General features: G+C 35.0%; 1 pseudogene; it reads right to left on the bottom strand.

Annotated features, from left to right (window-relative positions):
- Positions 1–252: 252 nt before the first annotated feature.
- On the bottom strand, positions 253–19,022 carry LOC129632505 (NKG2-A/NKG2-B type II integral membrane protein-like; annotated as a pseudogene).
- Positions 19,023–19,697: the final 675 nt, after the last annotated feature.

Genomic DNA, 19,697 nt, shown 5'->3' with positions numbered 1-19,697 from the left:
GATCCATCAGAACACCTGCTAACAAGGAGCAGAAGACCTGGAAATTACCAAATGTGCATTAATGGTTTTAAAATGTAAATAAAGTATCATAAAGTTATATTCCATTGTTTAATGGAGTATTAATAGATCTTAAAATAAACAAACTACAAATATGTACAAAAACACAAGTGAATTCTAACAAAGATAATATTGACTGAATTAAGGCTTTAACAAAGTGTTGGAAACATTTAATATCTTACCATTTCCTGTGCATTATCTGGACATCAAACTTCCATTTAACATTTTTTTCCCCAAATGAATAGAATAGCAATTGTTGGCATATGTAAACCACTCTTTTGGACAACAACCACAGTGAAATTCGGGAGAAAGATTGTGAATTACTATTCAAAGGCAATTTGAATTAAAAAAAAATAGAAGTTAACTTACATGTATGCATAGATATAAACATGTATGTATATTTATATATATATTATATACACATAAAACATATCTATACACCCTCAAGGATGCTACATATAAAACAAATCTCACTCATACATTCACAGAGAGGGTCAGTCTCTCATACCCCAATTTATGTCTCCATATAAAGTAAACATATAAAATTATCTGCTCTTAACATCCTGAAAATCAAGAAATGAAACTTCTATTTTAGAATAGCAAAATTATTTGTCTTTTACCATATTATAGCAGGTGAAAATTGGAGTCATTTGCCAATAATGGATATGGTGATCATATTGTTGCTTAGGGAAAGCACTCTCCCATGATCATTCTTTAGGAATGTTTGTTGCCTGATTTTGTAAGTTATGTTCTATGCCTTAATCTTTTCTTATTTTCACTAGCCTAAGATAGGGACTAAAAAGCCTATTGATGAAGGTGAAAGAGGAGAGTGAAAAAGTTGGCTTGAAACTCAAAATTCAGAAAACGAAGATCATGGCATCTGGTCCCATCACTTCATGGGAAATAGATGGGGAAACAGTGGAAACACTATCAGACTTTATTTTTTTGGGCTCCAAAATCACTGCAGATGGTGCCTGCAGCCATGAAATTAAAAGACGCTTACTCCTTGGAAGGAAAGTTATGTCCAACCTAGATAGCATATTCAAAAGCAGAGACATTACTTTGCCAACAAAGGTCCGTCTAGTCAAGGCTATGGTTTTTCCTGTGGTCATCTATGGATATGAGAGTTGGACTGTAAAGAAAGCTGAGTGCTGAAGAATTGATGCTTTTGAACTGTGGTGTTGGAGAAGACTCTTGAGAGTCCCTTGGACTGCAAGGAGATCCAACCAGTCCATTCTGAAGGAGATCAGCCCTGGGATTTCTTTGGAAGGAATGATGCTGAAGCTGAAACTCCAGTACTCTGGCCACCACATGTGAAGAGTTGACTCATTGGAAAAGACTGTGATGCTGGGAGGGATTGGGGGCAGGAGGAGAAGGGGACGCCAGAGGATAAGATGGCTGGATGGCATCACTGACTCGATGGACATGAGTCTGAGTGAACTCCGGGAGTTGGTGATGGACAGGGAGGCCTGGAGTGCTGCGATTCATGGGGTCGCAAAGAGTCAGACATGACTGAGTGACTGAACTGAACTGAAGATAGGGACAAAATACAAGTTGCATTTATATCAGAGATTTAAATCATTATGTGCCTTTCTGGAATCTTGCTATCAGAGAGGAGTTATTCTGCTCCGGTATTATAGTAGCTAAAAAATTAATCATTATAGAAATTAATATTGCTCTAAATAAATAATAATTTCAGTTGTGGGTTTAAAATTGTTTATTGGTTAGGATTAGAGTAACCTGAAATAAAACTGATTTTACCAAGACAAAATAATTAGGTAATGAAAATTTGGTGAAAAAATATATTTCAGAAATCTAAAGGAACAGATTCCACCATCTCTTACCAAACTCAAAAATTAATTTGTGTTTCTCAATAAGATCTTTCAATTTCCTAAAGCATGCTTTTGAGTTATGAAATTAGAATACACATATATGTACTCTCTGTAATTATCCTGTGTTGAATTTGCATTTTTGACAAATTCAGAATAACATTATGTATTTAGTCTAAATGTGTGTATTTTAATGATAGGCACATTCTATAATATTGTGAAAATGTTTAGAGGACTGACCATCATTAAAGTGAAAAGTTCCCTTCAGATCAGATCAGTCACTCAGTCATGTCCGACTCTTTGCTACCCCATGAATCGCAGCACACCAGGCCTCCCTGTCCATCACCAACTCCCAGAGTTCACTGAAACTCACATCCATCGAGTCAGTGATGCCAAGTTTTTAAAAAATGTACTTACCGGGAGTAACAGTGATCATTGTCTCCACAGTGGACATCAGGACAAGGCAGAGATTCCCAGGATCCCAGCAATGAACTTCTCTGGAGGTGATGGTGAACCTGCTGGGAGAGAAAAGGAAACAGTGAGAAAGGAGTGATGGGGACAGTTGCTTAGAGTTTCCATACACGAGAACCAACATCAACAGGGAGTTATGGATATAAACTTGGACCCCAACCCATTTCTACCACTGTAGTCTTTTTCTAATATATGTTGCATTTTCAGCAAATGTAATGCTACATGAGTTGCTGCTGATCAAACACTTCAAATTATAGCAATGCCAGAATAAAAGTAGGCTTTGCATAACCAATTTTAAGCTCTCTTCCTCATAATGAAAAAAGTATGTGAGCTTATCCCCTACTTTTCTCCACACCTCTGCACCCCAACTGCACATCCCAGAACATTTCAATTGTGTGACTAGTAAGTGTTTCACCGCTGGAGTGGTAGTTCTCCTTATCCCCATGAAGATTCTGAGAAGCATTTTAAAGATTTAATTCTGCATATGTGAATTCCTGCTCAGTTATTGAACTGGAACTTTAAAAACCTTAGGCTTTATTTTCTGCCTCTTTGAGTTCTTGACTGCCTTCAGTTCTGCATAGGTTACTCCTTGGTTACTCACCTCTGCTGTTGAGTGAGGTCATGGACTGTGCTCTAAGTAAACTGAGGAATGAGTGGTGTATGTGAGATAAGAACCTTAGTATAATAAGGTGGGTGGGACAAAGAACTTAGTGCTCACTTTGCAGCTGAACAAACTTAAAGACTGGTTCTAAATTCCTCAGTAATTTAAACAAGCATTTCAGATAGAATACTTTTTAAAAAGATATTCTGTATTTGACAGTATTGGAGAAGGCAATGGCACCCCACTCCAGTACTCTTGCCTGGAAAATCCCATGGACAGAGGAGCCTGGTAGGCTGCAGTCCATGGGGTCGCTAAGAGTTGGACACGACTGAGCGACTTCACTTTCATTTTTCACTTTCATGCACTGGAGAAGGAAATGGCAACCCACTCCAGTGTTCTTGCCTGGAGAATCCCAGGGATGGGGGAGCCTGGTGGGCTGCCGTCTATGGGGTCACACAGAGTCAGACATGACTGAAATGACTCAGCAGCATTTGACAGTATATTATTGGTTGAAACAACAAAAAGCAATAAATTAGGGAGGAATAAAGAAGTTTATGACTAATAATATCCTCATTAAAATCAGATTCCACAGAAATATTTTAAAATCATCATAGTGCTTGTATTAAAATTAAAATGTTCTATGAACAAGAGAGATTCACATATATTTATGATAATTTTCAAATTCAATAATGATTAAAGACTGAGTTCTTCAAAGATGAGGAGAGAGTAATGTTGACATATGCAACAATTTCCTGCACTAAATTACATTAGTTAGTGACTTACATTTATTGTTGAAAAGGGGTACCAAATGGGCTTTATATTTAGAATTGTTGAGGAATTCTGAGGAGTCATTAAAAATTGAGGAAATGCTTCATACATTGAAAAATGTTACATGACACACTAAATGCATATAACCTAAACAATATGAAAAATAAAACGACAGAAAAAGACTAAAAAGTACTTATTTTACAAAAGTTGTTGATAAGTGATTTAATGGTTAAAATTTGAACCACAAAATGATAAGTAAGTATAGGTCATTTATGGAAGAACAGCGTTGGTTCAAACTTCCAGAAAAATCCCCTAGATGTTAAAGTTTGTAAAGGTCATTTTAGTTGTATAAGTGATGGTGATTACTTATGAAAAATACAGATAGCATAACTTAATAATTCAGACAGTTGATGCAATAGTCAGAAATATCTGGAAATGAATTACAGCTTTTAAGTTTACAAAATGTGACCTTCAAAAAGTTATTTAGTATCTAGTAATATATTACTAATCTAAAATGCAAATAAGTTTATGTAATATATAACGTGTGTAACACTGAGCACTCAACCTGGCACTTGCAAGGTCTCAATAATTATACATTTTAATTGTTATTTTAGTCATCATTTTTATGGTACTATTTCTGATTTATATCAGCATCTTTAATTATATATCATTTACGCAATGATGATTTCTAAAAGCATACTATCATTGCTGCTGCTACTGCTCCTCCTAAGTCACTTCAGTCGTGTCCGACTCTATGCGACCCCATAGACGCAGCCTACCAGGCTCCCTGTCCCTGGGATTCTCCAGGCAAGAACACTGGAGTGGGTTGCCATTTCCTTCTCCAATGCATGAAAGTGAAAAGTGAAAAGTGAAAGTGAAGTCGCTCAGTCGTGTCTGACTCTTCACGACCCCACAGACTGCACCCTACCAGGCTCCTCTGCCCATGGGACTTTCCAGGCAAGAGTACTGGAGTGGGGTGCCGTTGCCTTCTCCGTATGAGGAATTATGTTTGGCCTTTGCTATACAATGAATTCCTTTCCAAGAATATATTTATAAAGGTTGAGCAAAAATATACTAACATATTATTATACAAAAAACTTACCTTCTACTGATCATAAAATCCCAAACTAATTGTTCCCTGTAATGAGGTCTATGGTTTCACTTAATATTATATACAAACCCATATGCCTGTGTGTATGCTCTTGAGTAACATTCTACAGACAATAATTTGAATATTTGGAGAAATGGTCCATCATATTTGATACTTTATGATTGCTTTTTACCTCAAATTATTAAAAAACAATGCTCTATTTTGATTTTGCTGTATACTAACTATACTTCAGTGGCATTGCCTCTAACATTTGTTAGTTCCCACTAAGTGAGATAGTCTAGTAGAGAGACAGGAGAGGAGGGAAACATGCCTTCTGTTGGCCAGAAAGTTGTGCATCCTTTAGTGGGGAGGTCAGGTTACTTTCATAAAAGAGGCCTGTTATAGCTGGGTAATAAAAGGAGAAATTTAAAAACATAAACCCAGGATGAGAATAAGCAATGTCTGTGACCTTCACAGACTGCCCTGAGAAGGCTCAGAGTTAAGCAAGAAGGAAAAAAGTTGATTTGTCATCAATGTGTCACTTCAAGTTTGAACAGGAAATTCTCATACTTATGCTATTTGCAGAGAGTTGCAAAGAGTTGGACATGACTGAGCAACTGAACTGACTGAAGCTCATCACACACCTCCAGAAAATATGAGATTTTGGGCTGCAATTAAAAGGACAATCAGCAGATGAATGGATAAGAAAGCTGTGGTACATATACACAATGGAGTATTATTCAGCCATTAAAAAGAATACATTTGAATCAGTTCTAATGAGGTGGATGAAACTGGAGCCTATTATACAGAGTGAAGTAAGCCAGAAAGAAAAACACCAATACAGTATACTAACGCATATATATGGAATTTAGAAAGATGGTAACAATAACCCTGTGTACGAGACAGCAAAAGAGACACTGATGTATAGAACAGTCTTATGGACTCTGTGGGAGAGGGAGAGGGTGGGAAGATTTGGGAGAATGGCATTGAAACATGTAAATATCATGTATGAAATGAGTTGCCAGTCCAGGTTCGATGCACGATACTGGATGCTTGGGGCTGGTGCACTGGGACGACCCAGAGGGATGGAATGGGGAGGGAGGAGGGAGGAGGGTTCAGGATGGGGAACACATGTATACCTGTGGCGGATTCATTTTGATATTTGGCAAATCTAATACAGTTATGTAAAGTTTAAAAATAAAATAAAATTAAAAAAAAAAAAAAAAAAAAAAAAGAAAAAGAATACATTTGAATCAGCTCTAATGAGGTGGATGAAACTGGAGCCTATTATACAGAGTGAAGTAAGCCAGAAAGAAAAACACCAATACAGTATACTAATGCATATATATGGAATTTAGAAAGATGGTAACAATAACCCTGTGTACGAGACAGCAAAAGAGACACTGATGTATAGAACAGTCTTATGGACTCTGTGAGAGAGGGAGAGGGTGGGAAGATTTGGGAGAATGGCATTGAAACATGTAAAATATCATGTATGAAATGAGTTGCCAGTCCAGGTTCGATGCACGATACTGGATGCTTGGGGCTGGTGCACTGGGACGGCCCAGAGGGATGGAATGGGGAGGGAGGAGGGAGGAGGGTTCAGGATGGGGAACGCATGTATACCTGTGGTGGATTCATTTTGATATTTGGCAAATCTAATACAGTTATGTTAAGTTTAAAAATAAAATAAAATTAAAAAAAAAAAAAGGACAAATGGAACTCTAAGTGTGTTATTTAGATTTTCCATTTTTAAATGCCTATGAGAAATTGTTATCATATTCTATAAGATTTGAGAAGACGGACGTAGTAGTTATCTTGTTTCCATCTCAGTCACATACATTGTAAACTTAGAGTACCTCAAGTTTTACTTTTAAAACTAGGTTGCTAAATCTTGGCAGTGAACACACCTGTCCTTCACATCCATTGTTATTTCATTTCTATTGTCATAGAAAAAGTTCTAAAAATCATAAACCCATTTTCAACAGGTATTTAAGGATATTTGTCACTAATTATTCTGCAGAATTACTACATTTCCAACCATATTGTGCCTGGAGCAAAGACCATCATTTTCAAAATGACATTTCTATTTTTCTGCCCTAGTTCTTACATTCAGTTTTGTGATTATTAAGTAAAAAATTTAATCTTCATATTTTCTCTGAGAAACATACATGCCCTTGAAAGAATAAAATAAGAACAATATATTAATAAAATACCTGTCAGTGACTAAGGTTGAAATATTAAATAAAGAATCATTATGTGATTCATGAATTCATCCTCCAATTGTGTCTAGTTGTTTTTTACATCATTTGTTATATCAAATATTCCTAGTAAAAAACTACTAGACATGGTTGGAGGATGAATTCATGAATCACATAATGAGTCTTTATTTAATATTTCAACCTTAATCATGGACAGGTGTTTTATTAATATATTATTCTTATTTAAGTCTTCAAGCAAACAAAAGCCCAGGACTGGATGGCTTCACAGCTGAATTCTACCAAAAATTTAAAGAAGAGCTAACACTTATCTTACTCAAACTCTTCCAGAAAATTGCAGAAGAAGGTAAACTTCCAAACTCATCCTATGAGGCCACCATCACCCTAATACCAAAACCAGACAAAGATGCCACAAAAAAAGAAAACTACAGGCCAATATCACTGATGAACATAGATGCAAAAATCCTTAACAAAATTCTAGCAAACAGAATCCAACAACATATTGAAAAGATCGTACATCATGACTAAGTGAGCTTTATCCCAGGAATGCAATGTTCTTTAATATCCACAAATCAATCAATGTAATACACCACATTAACAAATTGAAAGATAAAAAGCCTTTGACAAAATTCAACATCCATTTATGGTAAAAAACCCTCTAGAAAGCAGAAATAGAAGGAACATAGCTCAAGATAATAAAAGCTATATATGACAAACCAATAGCAAACATTATCTTCAATGGTGAAAAATTGAAAGCATTTCCCCTAAAGTCAGTAACAAGACAAGGGTGCCCATCTCACCACTACTGTTCAACATAGTTTTGGAAGTTTTGGCCACAGCAATCAGAGCAGACAAAGAAGTAAAAGAAATCCAGATTGGAAAAAAAAGAAGTAAAACTCTCACTGTTTGCACATGACATGATCCTCTACATAGAAAACCCTAAACACTCCACCAGAAAATTACTAGAGCTAATCAATGAATATAGTAAAGTTGCAGGATATAAAATTAACACACAGAAATGCCTTGCATTCCTATACACTAACAATGTGAAAACAGAAAAATAAATTAAGGAAACAATTTCATTCACCATTGCAATGAAAAGAATCCTTAGGCATATATCTACCTAAAGAAACAAAAGACCTATATATAGAAAACTATAAAACATTGGTGAAAGAAATAAAAGAGGACACAAATAGATGGAGATATATACCATGTTCATGCATTGGAAGAATCAATATAGTGAAAATGAGTATACTACCCAAAACAATCTATAGATTCAATGCAATCCCTATCAAGCACCAACGGTATTTTTCACAGAACTAGAACAAATAATTTCACAATTTGTATGGAAATACAAGAAACCTCGAATAGCCAAAGCAATCTTGAGAAGGAAGAATGGAACAGGAAGAATTAACCTGCCTGACTTCAGGCTCTACTACAAAGCTACAGTCATCAAGACAATATGGTACTGGCACAAAGACAGAAATATAGATCAATGGAACAAAATAGAAAGCCCAGAGATAAATCCATGCACCTATGGACACCTTATCTTTGACAAAGGAAGCACGAATATACAATGGAGAAAAGATAATCTCTTTAACAAGTGGTGCTGGGAAAACTGGTCAACCACTTGTAAAAGAATGAAACTAGAACACTTTCTAACACCATACACAAAAATAAACTCAAAATGGATTAAAGATCTAAATGTAAGACCAGAGACTATAAAACTCTTAGAGGAAAACATAGGCAAAACACTGTCTGACGTAAATCACAGCAGGATCCTCTATGACCCACCTCCCACAGTAATGGAAATAAAAGCAAAAATAAATAAATGGGACCTAATTAAACTCAAAAGCTTTTGTTCAATGAAGGAAACGATAAGCAAAGTGAAAAGACAGCCTTCAAAATGGGAGAAAAATAATATCAAATGAAGCAACTGACAAAGAATTAATCTCAAAAATATACAAGAAACTCCTGAAGCTCAATTCCAGAAAAATAAATGACCCAATCAAAAAAATGGGCCAAAAAAAAAAGGAGCCAAAGAACTAAACAGACAGTTCTCCAAAGAACACATACAGATGGCTAACAAACACATGAAAAGATGCTCAACATTGCTCATTATCAGAGAAATGAAAATCAAAACCACTATGAGGTACCATCTCACAGCAGTCAGAATGGCTGTTATCCAAAAATCTACAAGCAATAAATGCTGGAGAGGGTGTGGAGAAAAGGGAACCCTCTTACACTGTTGGTGGGAATGCAAACTAGTTCCCACTATGGAGAACATTGTGGAGATTTCTTAAAAAACTGAAAATAGAACTGCCATTTGACCTAGCAATCCCACTGTTGGGCATACACACCAAGGAAATGAGAATTGAAAGAGACACATGTACCCCAATGTCCACTGAAGCACTGTTTATGATAGCCAGGCCATGGAAGTAACCTAGATGTCTATCAGCAGACGAATGGATAAGAAAGCTGTGGTACATATCCACAAAGGAATATTACTCAGCCATTAAAAAGAATGCATTTGAATCAGTTCTAATTAGATGGATGAAACTGGAGCCTATTATACAGAGTGAAGTAAGCCAGAAAGAAAAACACCAGTACAGTATACGAACGCATATATATGGAACTTAGAAAGATGATAATGATAACCCTATATGCAAGACAGCAAAAGAGACACAGATGTATAGAACAGTCTTTTGGACTCTGTGGGAAAAGGTGAGGGTGGGATGATCTGAGAGAATATCACTGAAACATGTATATTATCAAATATGAAACAGATAGCCAGTCCAGGTTCAATGCATGAGACAGGGTGCTCAGGGCTGTTTCACTGGGATGACCCAGAGGGGTGGGATGGAGAGAGAGGTGGGAAAGGGGTTTTAGGAAGGGAACACCTGTAAACCCCTGGCGGATTCATATCAATGTATGGCAAAAACCACTACAATATTGTAATTAGCTTCCAACTAAAAAAAAAAAAAAAAAAAAAAACACAAATAGAAAAAAATAATCACCTGACCAAATAATGGGAAGGGGAGGAAAAGACGACTTAAATCACGAGATAAATAGAGCATCCAAATGAAAATGACAAGAAAGAACATGTAGCAATGCTCATATAAGACAAAATAGACTTTGAAACAAAATTCATAATGAAAGATAAAGAAGGACACTGTATAATGATAAGGAGATACAAGAAGAAGGTATTACACTTGCAAATATATGAACCCAATAAAGTAATGGCTTCTAGGTTGTACCGTGGTAAAACATGCCAATGCAAGAGACACAAAAGACATAAATTCAATCCCTGGGTCTGGAAGATCCCCTGGTATAGGAAATGACAACACTTAAATACATAAAATAAACTACAGATATAAAAGGAGAAATTAAAGGGAATACAATAATAGTAGGAGATCTTAACACCCCACTGACATCACTGGACAGATTTCCCAGATATAAAATCATTAAGGTAACTGAGATTCTTAATGACACAATAGAACAGTTGAACTTAATTGAAGTCTACAGGATGTTACATATGAAAAGCCCAGAATACACATTCTTTTTAAGTGCATGTGAAATATTCTCAAGGATAGATTGCATTCTAGGACAAAAAACAGGCCTCATGAAATGTAATGGATAGAAAGTATTTCAAACATCTTTTCTGACCACAACTGTATATAAGTAGAAATAAACCACAGAAAGTAAAAGTAAAAAAAAAAATATTACATGGATACTAAAAACTAATGGGTAAACAATGACATGAAAAAGAAAGTTTGAAAATACCTGGAGGATATGAGGGTGATCTGGTTGTGACATCTGTCACCCCACTGATCACCAGGGTTGATTAAGCTGATCTGGCTGGCTAGGCGGGTGTCCTTTTCCCCTCTCAACATTCCATGTGTGTCCTTCCTGAAGCTGCATCCTCTGTCAAAGAGGACAACCATCTCTGATAGAGGAGGACCAGTCTTCAGTCAAGGGTATATGCATAGCTCCGTTTCCCAGCTAGAACCTTCAAACAAGCTCTCAGAAAATATCTGGAGTTAAATGATGATGAAAAGACACTTACAAAATCTATGGGATACAGCAGAAGCAGTTCTGAAAGGGAAGTTCATAGTGATACAGGATTCATCAGGAAAGAAGAAAATCTAGAGAATAAACTTATGGACATGGGGAGAGGGGAAGAGAGGGTGAGATGTATGGAAAGAGTAATTTGGAAACTTACATTACCATATGTAAAATAGATAGACAACTAGAATTTGCTGTATGACTCAGGAAACTCAAACAGGGGCTCTGTATCAACCTAGAGGGATGAGATGAGGGAGATGGGAAGGAGGTTCAAAAGGGAGAGGATATATTTATACCTATGGCGATTCATATTGAGGTTGACAGAAACCAACAAAATTCTGTAAAGCAATTATCCTTCAATAAAAAAATAAAAAGAAAGAAGAAAATCTCAAATAACCTAACCTACTACCTAAAAGAATTAGAAAAAGAGTAACAAATAAAACCTAAAGCCCAAAGAAGGAAGGAAATAACAAAGATCAGAGAGGAAATAAAATAGATACAAAAACAGTAGAACATATCAATAAAGAAAAGAACTATTTTTCTTAAAGGTAAGTAAAATCAACATACTTCTAGCCAGGCTCACCAAGAATAAAAGAGAAAGAACTGAAATAAACAAAAGAAAAAAATAAAAAGGTGAAATAATAACATATACTGAAGAAATAAAAAAAATAAGAAAATACTATGAACACTTACGTCAACAAATTAGATAACACACAAGAAATGGAAAATTTTCTAGAAAAGTACAACCCACCAAAAGTGAGGAGAAGAAAAGAAAGAGATAATTTGAACAATGATCATTATAAGTGAAATAGAATCTGTACTTTAAACAAATAACTCCCTGCAAACAAATGTTCAGGTCTGGATGGCTTCACTGGTGAATTTTACCAAATATACAAAGAAAAACTTATATCAATCCTTCTTGAGCTATTGAAGATTGAAAAAGATTGAAAGAGAAGGGAACACTCTCAAAGACATTCAAGGAGGCTACCATTATTCTGATATCAAAATTAGACAAAGATACTACCAAAAAAAGAAAATTACCAGTCAATATCCTTGATGAATATAGATGCAAAAGTCCTCACAAAATATTAGCAAACTGAATGCAACAATATGTATAAAGGATCATATATCGTGATAAAACATATATATATATATATATATCTGAATCATTTTCTGTACACCAGAATCTAACACAAATTATAAATTAACTATACTTCAATTAGAAAAAAAAATTTAAAGAACACATAGGAGAGATTTAGCTTTCCTCAAACAAAACGCATAGTTTTAGTGAGACTTTTGCTTTTGGAAAATTATTCCATAATAGTATGTATTCTGCCTGCTTTATGATAAATTTAATATTCAGTTCAGTCGCCCAGCCGTGTGTGACTCTTTGCGACCCCATGAGCTGCAGTATGCCAGGCTTTGCTCTCCTTGCAGTCCAAGGGATTCTCAAGAGTCTTCGCCAACACCACAGTTCAAAGGCAACAATTCTTTGGCTCAGCTTTCTTTACAGTCCAACTCTCACATCTATAGATGACCACTGGAAAAACCATAGCCTTAACTAGATGCACCTTTGTTGGCAAAGTAATGTCTCTGCTTTTCAATATGCTATCTAGGTTGGTCATAACTTTCCTTCCAAGGAGTAAGCGTTTTTTAATTTCATGGCTGCAATCACCACCTGCAGTGATTTTGGAGCCCAGAAAAATAAAGTCAACTACTGTTTCCCCATCTATTTGACAAGAAATTTGATATTAGTTTAGCTTAATCTTGCTATCATTCCACTTTTTTTCTGTTTACTGATGTCATCATGAAATATTCCCCTCTCTGTTTTATTTTATGTATTTCATCTTAGGGCTGAATTTTAGTTTGTTTTACCTCTGTGGATGCTTACTTAAAAAAGCCTAAGAAATAAAATTTCTAATTATTGCTTTTCACTGAAGATTTACGGCAATGCTTATAAATAAGTGTGTATCAGTTAACTTGTTAACATTAAAAATGATAAAATATAAAACTATACAGCTTTTTAAAAGAGATCCACCATATTACTTAAATATATGGTACAATAATGTTTATAATTAAATTATAATATGGTTCATTATATATGAAAATTCTATTTAATATGTTTCTGTTAAATAACACAATTTGGAACTGGGAAATTTCACATAGTAGGCAGAGATGTAGAGCAACCAAGCAGAGTGATTAATATCTGTGAGCCTATTAATAATACCTATAGTTCATAGACATGCCTCAAAGCTACTCTTTTGCCTTTAGGAGAAAGCCCTATTGCCATATTGACAGAAGAATTTTTGGATTGCCTTTCTCATTTTTTTTTTAATATAAGAAACTTAGTCCCTAAAATTTTACAGTTAGATCTTAGGGCAAATATATAATAATTTAAAGGCAGATCTATAGGCGTAAACACTAGAGGATCTAAAAAATGTGCTACCATTATTTTAAAAGATGAAAAGCAATTTTGTACTTCTATTCATAGAAGGAATCCCAAACCTTGGAAAAATGCTTTTGAAAAGACTACAAATGGTGTAACTAATATAGAGGTCATTTCAATTGTTACTACTATGCATTTCTAAGAAAAAATGGTAAAGTATCAGAGCATGGGTGGCCCTTCAGGTGCGCAGATCTATGTGTTTCATAAGAGAAAAAAGATTAAAAAAAAAAACAAAATACAATCCTTTTTTTTTTTTTTTTTTGGGGCCTTTGTCTAAATAGCACTTACTTCTGGAGTTAAATAGGGCACAGACATTCTCATTATATTTACACATGCAATGATTTTTAAACAATGCTATTTTAATTGTTGCTATGGCTAGTGGAACAGATCATTTTGACTTTGATGCTTTTAAAGGGCAACTTTTAAACCTATTCAAAATTTTAAGCTTTTCAATTATAGGTGTCAGTTTTTTGAAAGCCAATGTCTGTTTCTTCAGACAATTTAAAGAGAACACAGAAAGAAATGGAAATCTACCATTATTCAAATCAATCAACCCAATATTGTATATATTTACTATATTGTATCAATCAGGTTGGATATCTGTAGGATACTTCTTAAACATATAGGTTCGTATTTCTGTATAGTTTGATAGTTTTTATTTTTATCTATGAATTATGTCAAGTAATGTATTCTTAGAGTTTTTGGATTTAGTTATTGATTATTTCCTACCCTCATGAGAGTCTAAAGAGGCCTTGAGTTTTCAAGTTTATGTTGGCTGCTAAAGTTCATGTTTAATTTGAGCTATGAAATGATGATAAAATTTGGCATTTTAGTTCTCTATGATCCTTGTCTGACAGAGTGTGAAGTAAATGAGGTATTGAAACCAGTGGAAAATTTCTGTGTGGGAATATTGAATGCTATTTGATCATTGGCTACCTTTTTCTGAGATCATGTCTCTGAAGCCAGTCATACATAAAAACAAGGACCTCCTAGTCTCAAAGCAGAGGTGAAAGGCCAGCCGAGATAGCTCATCCTCTCTGTGTTCTGACCAAGTTTGTCCTCCAATTGGTGCAATCTTAAGGCATAGACCTAGGTGTTATCAGGTAGTGTGGGTATGTAATCCATGCTTCTGCTGTCACACTGTTGAACAAAGATGGATACAGGAGAACTTGCTATAGGTAAGCTACATAGAATTTGGGAGGCCTCAGGGTTGTTGCAGGAAATAATTTACCTTGGGATTCATGTTAACTAATATCTAATGTTAACTTTTATTCTACAGGTGAAGACAAGAATGAATCAAAGTGAAAGTGGGTCAAAAATATTCATTATGCAGAATATAATCTTTATGTCTCCAGATGTTTTGGAAAATATTTAATTCATTTTTTGATGTTAAATTTTGTGTGTGTTGGGGGTGATTTCTCCATAGCTATTGGTGTTACCTGCCTGGTTAGCTATAATGTTCAAATTCCCTCATCTTCAAATTCAATGCAATCTGAAAGTTTAAGTGGTTTGGTAGTATAATTCTTTTTCTATTAAAAGAAATCCAGTTTTGTATTTATAAACTTGTTTTTAGTATATATGCAAGTGAAAGTGAAGTCACTCATGTGTCCGATTCTTTGCGACCCCGTGGACTGTAGCCCACCAGGCTCCTCTGTCCATGGGATTCTCCAGGCAAGAATACTGGAGTGGGTTGCCATTTCCTTCTCCAGGGGATGTTCCCAACCCAGGGATCAAACCCAGGTCTCCTGCATTGCAGGCAGATGCTTTAACCTCTGAGCTACCCGGGAAGCCCTTTAGTATATATAGTACAAATATTAGATGGTGAAAAAAGCTAAATGAAATATAGTTTGCATGGAAGATACTTTATGTATTAAAAGATTTACTCTATTAATTTGGCATTGTATAAGAGAGAATATTTATTGAAAATTACATGGTAGTGTATTTATCTATTATATTATTATTTAATGATTGTTCAAATCCAGATTTCTCAAATTACAAAGTAATTAAATAGTGAAATATTAAGACACTTTAAAAATCCATGAATCAATCCTAACCTGTGAGGAACAAAGTTCTGGCTATGTTTACAGGTTGTAAAAATATTTTTCAAGAAAAATATGGGTTTTTTTGTTTTTGTTTTTGTTTTGCTTTACTAGTACTTTCAATTTCCTCAGTAATTTATTTTGCATTAGTTGTCCACAACTTCATCTAAAACTTTTAAAAAATATTTGTGTATTGAGACTATGTGATTCACTGACATCAATTCTGTTTTAATTCATTTAAAATATTTTCATAAATCAGAAATTAATATACACTCATAGTAAAACATATGGAAGATAGAGGGGTATCTTTGACTCCACAGTCTTCACTTACTGTGCACTTTAAAGTCTACTATGTGAGGAAAAGATGTTGAGAGGCAAACAGGCTCTTACTTCATGAACATATATTTGGGAGGACATGTTTTGTTTTGTTTTGTTTTAGGAGCAACCTGTATCTACTCTGTTTTTAGATTCATTTTCCTCTATAGGCCATTAAAGAGTATTGAGTAGAGTTCTTCTTGCCTGCAATGCAGGAGACCAGGGTTCAATCCCTGGGTTGGGAAGATTCTCTGGAGAAGGGAATGGCAATCCACTCCAGTATTATTGTCTGGAGAATCCTACGGACAGAGAAGCCTGGCGGGCTACATTCCATGGGGTCACAAAGAGTCAGACACGAAATGAGCAACTAACATACACAATGTGTATATGTCAATGCTAATATCCCAGTTTATTGCTCTCCCTTTATCCTCCATTGTTGTTGTTCAGTTGCTCAGTCAGGTCTGACTCTTTGCATCCCCATGGACTGCAGCACACCAGGCCTCCCTGTCCTTCACCTTCTCCTGGAGCTTGCTCAAACTCATACCCATCAAGTCAGTGATGCCATCCAACTATCTCATCCTCTGTCATTCCTTTTCCTCCTGTCTTCAATCTCTCCCAGTGTCAGGGTCTTTTCTAATGATCCAGTTCTTTGCATTAGCTGACCAAAGTATTGGAGCTTCGGCTTCAGCATCAGTTCTTCCAATGAATATTCAGGATTGATTTCCTTTAGGACTGACTGGTTTGATCCCCTTTCAGTCCAAGGGAATCTCAAGAGTCTTCTCCAACATCACAGTTCAAAAGCATCAGTTCTTCGATTCTCAGCCTTCTTTATATTCCAACTCTCACATCCATATCAGTTCAGTTCAGTTGCTCAGTCGTGTCTGGCTCTTTGCAACCCCATGGACTGCAGCACACCAGGCCTCCCTGTCCATCACTAACTCCTGGAGTTTACTCAAACTCATGCCCATTGAGTCGGTGATGCCATCCAACCATCTCATCCTCAGTCGTCCCCTTCTCCTCTCTCCTCCAATATTTCCCAGCATCAGGGTCTTTTCAAATGAGTCAGTCCTTTGCATCAGATGGCCAAAGTATTGGAGTTTTAGTTTTAACATCAGTCCTTCCAATGAATATTCAAGACTGATTTCCTTTAGGATGGACTGGCTGGATCTCCTTGCAGTCCAAGGGACACTCAAGAGCCTTCTCCAACACCAAGTTCAAAAGCATCAATTCTTTGGTGCTCAGCTTTCTTTATAGTCCAACTCTCACATCCATACATGACTACTGGAAAGACCATAGCCTTGACTAGACAGACTTTTGTTGGCAAAGTAATGTCTCTGCTTTTTAATATGCTGTCTAGGTTGGTCATAACTTTTCTTCCAAGAAGTAAGCATCTTTTAATTTCACATCCATATATGACTACTGAAAAACCATAGCTTTGACTATAGAGACCTTTTTCAGCAAGGTAATGTCTCTGCTTTTTAATTTGCTGTCTAGGTGGTAACCATAAATTTATTTTCTACATCCATTGACTCTATTTCTCTATTGTAAAAAGTCACATAGTTTCAAAAGAGAAAACAAAACTATGTTTATTTACAAAATGACATAATTGTCTGCATAGAAAATTCCAAAGTATCTCCAAAATCCTCCTAAAACTAACCAGTAAGTTAAACATGGTTTCAGATAGAACAGCATATCAAAATCAGTTATATTTCCATATACTAAAATTAAATTATTAGAATTTGTGATAAACAAAAAGTATCATTTGCAATAGTATCAAAAACATTAAGTTGATAGTATAAATGTACCAAAGCATGTGCACCATTTGTATGCTGAAAATTATGAAATACTAATGAGAAAAGTTGAGAAAGACAAATTGATAAATAAACTATGTTCCTAAACTGGAAATCAAAAGGTTATGATGATTTCTTTTCTCTTTAAATTCCTCTATGAATTTAAGTCAATCAAAATCAGAAACACACTGCCTGGTTCTCTGTGACAATCTAGAGGGGTGTGATGGCGTGGGACATGGGAGAAAGGTTCTAGAGGGAGGGGATATATGTATACTTATGGCTGATTCACATTGTTGTATGATGGAAATCAGCACAACAATGTAAAGCAATTTTCCTCCAATTAAAAAAAAGTTAAAAAACTGGAAGCATAGTAAGATTTTATTTTGTAGAACTTTATACGTTGATTTTAATTTTTCAAAATGCATTTTATTGTTTAGAATGATATACATTTACAGAAAAAGTTTTAAAATTGTATAGAGTTCTGTATACTCTGTACTCATTTCCTCTTTAAAGCATTTTATATTAGTATTACACATTTTTTATAGTAAACCAACAGTTATACATTTTTAGTAACTAAAATCCATAGTTTATTCCTCAATTTATTCCATAGTTTATTCCTTCCTTAATTTTTTTAGCTTTGTCCTTTTTGTATTCCAGGATCCTATCCGGGTTACCATATGACATTTCGATGTCATGTCTCCTTTGGTTCCCCTTGGCTATTACAGACTTTCTGTATTCTCTTTGATGATGTTGTTGGTCTTGAAAAGTACCAGGTAGATATATTTTAGAATATCCCTCATTGGGAAATGTCTGACATTTTTCTCATGTGTGGATTGGGGTTGTAAGTTTGGGGGAGGACCACAGAGTGCAAATTTTATCACATCACATCAAGAGAACAAACTGTTAGCATGACTTATCACTGTTGATGTTACCTTTGCTCACTGAGGTGGTGTTTGTCAGATTTTTCACTCTAAAGTTACTCTTATTTTCCCTTTCCATTTGACTGTATAATAATTTCTTTGGAAGGAAATCATTATGTGCAGTAAGTCCTTAAGGAATAAGGAGTCCCATCACCTTTAGGCAATAGCATCTACATTATTTATTTAGAACTTTTCTGCACAGGAGATTTGTTTCATCTCCCTCATTTACTTAAGTATTCAATTATTTTAAACTACTGTGTACTCATGGATATTTAATTTGGGGGTTATAATTCAATACTATATCTTATTTTGGTTTTGCCACTTAAATTGTTCCAGCTTTGGCTATTGGTAATTTCTTTAGCTAGTTCCTCAATCCTGTTGACATACCTCCATCATTTAAGTACTTCTCCATTTTCTAGAACTACAAAAATCTCCAGGCTCTTCTTATATATTTCCTACCCCTATCTTAGAATCAGCCATGTTTTTTTCAAATAGCTGAGATTTTATGTACCATACCAGGTAATGGAATTATAATAAAAACTGGCCGCTAAGTAAACTTTTTTCTTTGCATAAAAAAGTCAAAAAAATTTTGAAAAAAAAAAGCAGGAGAACTCACATCGCTTCATGACTCCTATAAATTCACAGTAACCAAGATATTGGTGAAAGAAGGCAGATATTCAGATCAATGAAACAGGGTATAAAGTTTAGAAATAGATTCATGCATAAATGGTCAATTGATTTTTGACAAAAGTGCCATGATAATTTAACAGAAAAGTACAATTTTCACAAAAGTGGTGCTAAAGTATCTAGACTTCTCTTTGCAAAAATTCTTCTAAAAGAATTAAATCCATACTTTGCACTATATACAAAAATTAACCTGAAATGGAACATAAAATTCAGCATAAACTTAGAGCTTCTAGAAGAAGGCATAGGAGAGAAAATTTCAAGTTCAGATTAATTAAAGATTTCTTAATTAAAAACTTCTTAAATATAAAAATGTAAATTTAAAACATTAATTGCACTTCATCTAGTTACAAACTTCTGCTCATCTAAACTTCTAAAAACAATGTTAAGAGAATACAAGGTA

The sequence above is a fragment of the Bubalus kerabau genome, chromosome 1, assembly GCF_029407905.1.
Source record: "Bubalus kerabau isolate K-KA32 ecotype Philippines breed swamp buffalo chromosome 1, PCC_UOA_SB_1v2, whole genome shotgun sequence".
In the NCBI taxonomy this organism is placed as follows: Eukaryota; Metazoa; Chordata; class Mammalia; order Artiodactyla; family Bovidae; genus Bubalus; species Bubalus kerabau.
The sequence above is the reverse complement of the archived record's forward strand: the minus strand, read 5'-3'. Positions and strand labels throughout refer to the sequence as shown.